Source organism: Choloepus didactylus, assembly GCF_015220235.1.
Source record: "Choloepus didactylus isolate mChoDid1 chromosome 26 unlocalized genomic scaffold, mChoDid1.pri SUPER_26_unloc1, whole genome shotgun sequence".
NCBI classification, from domain to species: domain Eukaryota; kingdom Metazoa; phylum Chordata; class Mammalia; order Pilosa; family Megalonychidae; genus Choloepus; species Choloepus didactylus.
This window is the reverse complement of record NW_023637614.1, coordinates 3,310,850-3,315,436: the sequence shown is the minus strand read 5'-3', so window position 1 is coordinate 3,315,436 and position 4,587 is coordinate 3,310,850. Positions and strand designations below refer to the sequence as shown.

At 33.5% G+C, this 4,587-nt stretch overlaps 1 pseudogene; it reads right to left on the bottom strand.

Moving 5' to 3' along the window:
* Window positions 1-3,565: 3,565 nt before the first annotated feature.
* On the bottom strand, window positions 3,566-3,948 carry LOC119525701 (annotated as a pseudogene).
* Window positions 3,949-4,587: the final 639 nt, after the last annotated feature.

Genomic DNA, 4,587 nt, shown 5'->3' with positions numbered 1-4,587 from the left:
AGAAATGGGAACACCTCAAAATGAAAAGCTTCTGTGCCTCAAAAAACTTTTTCAAAAAGGTGAAGAAGCAGCCAACTCAATGGGAGAAAACATTTGGACCCCACATATCTGATAAGAGACTGAAATGCATACATAAATAAATCCTACAACTCAACAACAGTAGTAAAATCAGCAGAATTATAAAATGGGCAAAATATATGAAAATATATTTTTCCAAAGAGGAAAAACAAGTGGCTGAAAACCACATGAAAAATTGTTCATCTTCACTATTAGGAAGATGCAGATCAAAACCACAGTGAGATACAATCTTACACCAATAAGAATGACTGCCATTAAACAAACAGGAAATAAAGGCTTTAGAGGATGTGGAGAAATTGGAACTCTTATTCATTGCTGGTGGTAATATATAATAGTATAGCAACTGTGGAAGACATTTTTTGGTTTCACAGGAAGCAATATACTGAATTACCCTATGATCTGGCTATTCCACTTCTTGGTATATACCCAAAAGATTTGAAAGCAGTGACACAAACAGACTTTTGTGCACTGATGTTCATAGCAGCATTGCTCACAATTGCCAGAGAAGAAGACAATCCAAGTTTCCTTCAACAGATGAATGGATAAACAAACTGGTATATACATATAATGGAACACTATGCAGAATTAAGAAGGTACAAATTCCTGAATCATATGGCAACATGGATGAAACTTGATGATAAAATTCTGAGTGAAATAAGTCAGACACAAAGGAGAGATAGTGTATGCTACCAGTTCTATGAACTCTCTGAGCAATGTAAAATCAATGTTTAATAATATAGAATATAGGGGATCTATTGATAGACAATAGATAGTGAGGGGTAATGATAATCTATTATGTTCAGATATGTTAATGATGGTGAATTGAAAGGTATGATAATGGATGGGGATGACAATCATTTGTTCATTGGATTATAAGTACCAGAGCTGTACTGAAGGTGAATAGGATTGAAACGGGTTGTTAAAGGCTTGTTTCCCCATAGGTGAACACCACAAGTATAGATAGGTGATTTCATGATATGCTTCTAAAGTACTAGAGTAGCACAAGAGTTAACAACCAAAGGGTATATGGGAAAAATCTACATATTTTACACTAGTGACTGTAATTAATAGGAAAACCATACTAGCACTATACAAATACCAGGGAAAATAATTAAGGGCTCACAAGAGCTATGAGATGTTTGGGTCATGAGAATGGCTTAAAATGGAGAGTGATGAGGATTGTACAACTAAGTGATGTTAATGTGAGATATAGATGGAAGATTTTGAACATAATGTATTCTATGTGAACTAAGAGAACTATGCCAACTAAGTCCCAAAACCCAGACACAATACTCTCTTCAAGTACACCAACTAGATGTAACCCCTTTGCTCATAAGGTTGACACCCCTTTCAACATAAATAAGTTAGGGTGGTCATTGCTTAAACATCTCTGAAGATCACGAAAGTGATTAAACTAGAGGAAGGGGTAGCAACAGACAAGATGGAATTTAACAAAGGATTATGAATCCTGAATCTCTGTATAACTTTCTTTTTCTTAGTTACTTGTTTGTTAGAATAGCTAGAAGGAAATAATTGAAATGGTGGAACTGTAACACACAACATCCTTTGAAATTTGTTCTATGGCTATTTGTTAAATTGTAATTTGAAAGCTCTCACATTTTTTGTATGTTATACTTCACAATAAGGAAATAACTGAAATTATGGTACTATAATTCTTAACAACTTTGGAAATTTCCTATGTATCTGCTTGTTTAGTCTTACTTTGAAAGATATTACCTTTGTGTACATATGTTTTATTCCTAATAAGGAAATAACTGAAAGTATGGAATTGTAACATGTAATATTCTTTGAAATTTACTAACGTCTTATTAAATTGCACTTGGAAGGCTATCAATTCTATGTATATATGTTATTTTCTGTGGTTTAAAGCATGTGATTAAAACAGCCAATCCATTTGTGGTATTTTGAATAATGGCTGCTCTTGCAAACCAGAACAACTACTATGTGTAGTCTGGCAGGTGATTTTGAAATCAAATCCTGACAATCCTCCTAGAAAATGTTGTAGACATAGGAATCAATTTTGGTAGCAGAATGGTGCAACTCTCATATGGCAGACTTTAATGGCAGTACCCTCTTGAAACTTGCTTCCAAAACTACTTTATCAACAAGAAATTTTTATGTGTCTTTAAAATTTTCTTTCTACTATTCTATCTAGAATTATGTCCAATCAGTATGATCAAAATTTCAAAATATAAATTATAACTTTATGTGTATCATTTGGTTTGAAGAGAATCCTCTCTTCACTGCCACCTTTTCAAATTTGAATTATAGTTGCCATTACAAGCATTCATTTCCCAAGGCACACCACACCCTATTTATTGCTGCAAGGCCCCTGAAATCTGTGTATCAATCTATGTCTGCTTCAGCACTATGAAAAATCACTTCAAAGTATGTGCTAAAAGTTAGTAACCTCAAGCCCAAAATGTGATTGTCCAGTAGATTAACTGCAAAGTATCCAAATCTACTGAGGGAATGGTCAAAGAAACACAAGTATATGCTCTTTCCCCTAAAAATTGGCATTACCTATGACATTAAAGCTCAATGATATCTCTGGCTATATGCAATCCATACTCAATAGTATAAAATAAAGTGTTAGGCCATTAGGCTTTCACTGCTTTTATTAAATTTTAGTCAATTTAACAATATCTAATTTTATAGACATTATCCCATGATGAAACTGTTTAGTAAGTGAAAGCAAATCAGACATCTATGCCATTATTTAGCAGACTAAAAAATAAGGCAACAACTACACAGAATAATATTTACTTGCTCAGTTTTCATACAAGCCATGTTGTTTATCAAACTATATCTCTATGTAATACAGTAAAATAAGTGATTGCAGTTCTGATATAATATTTAACTTACAAATACCTTACTAAGATAATTAAGATAACTAACATTCTGACAGTTTCAATGTTGCTTCTAAATTAGCAGAACATATTCAAGGAAATGAGTGGAAACTGAACATGAAAAGATAATTTATTAAAAGAAACTGAAGAAAGAAAAAAAGGCTACATGAAATATCATCGGGGTGGAAAATTCAAACAAGTCTAGACTTTTGGTTGGAAGACAACAAATCAACTATGGATTTCAAAACAAATAGGTTACAAATTCAATTTTATGCAAATCATTCTAATGTAAAGCTAAGTTGAAACTGAGAAGTCTAATAGTTTTTCTTTTTAGCATCAAACAGTGTCAACTCTTCTGATCAAATAAAGGCCACAAGCATTAACATTGTATTACTTGATTTTATTTGACACTATGTGGTAGACATGAAACAATCCTACTTAATGAATCAGACAATTAGCTTCACACAGAACATTTTTAATCATGCAGATAAAAAGTAAAAATTACTCTGCAATCCAAATATACAGTATCTTGGGAAACAAACTTTGGATTACAAAAGCCAATGTTAGAAGACAGATTAAAACAACTAGAACAGTAGAGGTTTTATATGGCTCTGACTTTACAGTTTTCTTACTTCATCATCAATGTCAGAAAACTGTATCTTCCCCTGGCTCCCCTGCTCAGGATTTAAATAAATAACTTTTCTTTCTGGTTTTATCTCACCTTCAGGATCCATCCAATATTCTTTAATGTCAATTAGGACTTTCCCTTTAGAGTCCTGAGCACTGACATATCTCATTTTCCCAATCTGAAATATGTTATCATCTCTGCTTCTGATGCTCTGCTTTGAACAACATAGGGCTCTTGAGGTTTCACTAGTCTTCTGTGTCTTTACAGGGTTTTCCAGAATAATTTTCTTTTCCTTTTCAACATTTTGTTGATTTCACTATCAGAATCACTGCCAGATGAGCTCAAAGAAACAAGTTCCTTTGATTTAGGCATTGCTGCACTCCTGTAGCCAAACAGGTGGGTACTCACATGCCTGCTATCTCAAGACTGACCTGGTTGCTGTTGTAAACAGAACTTTTTCCTTGATTTCCTCCTCAGACTGTTCCTTATTGGTGTACAGACATCCTACTATTTTTTGCTCATTGATATGTTGTATCCTGCCACTTTTGTGTATTCATTGATTAGCTCTAGTTGCTTTATTGTAGATTTCTCAGGACTTTCTACATATAGGATCATGCAAAAAGTGAAAGTTTTATTTCTTCTTCCTGGTTTAGATGCCTTTTATTCCTTTTCCTTGCCTAATTGTTCTTGTTAGAACTTCCAGCACAATATTGAATATCTGTGGTGACATCGTTGTTTTATTCCAGATCTTAGAGGGAAAAGTTTCAGTCTTTTCCCATTGAGTATGGTGTTTTCTGTGGGTTTTTCATATGTGCTCTTTATCATATTGAGGAGTTTCCTATCTTTCAAAGTGTTTTCAACAAGAAAGGATGTTGGATTTTGTCAGATAACTTTTTTGCATCAATTGAGATGATCATGTGTTTTTCTACCTTTGTTTTGTTGATGTGGTGTACTACATTAATTGACTTTCTTTTGTTGAACTCCCCTTTCATTCCTCGCATAAAACCCACT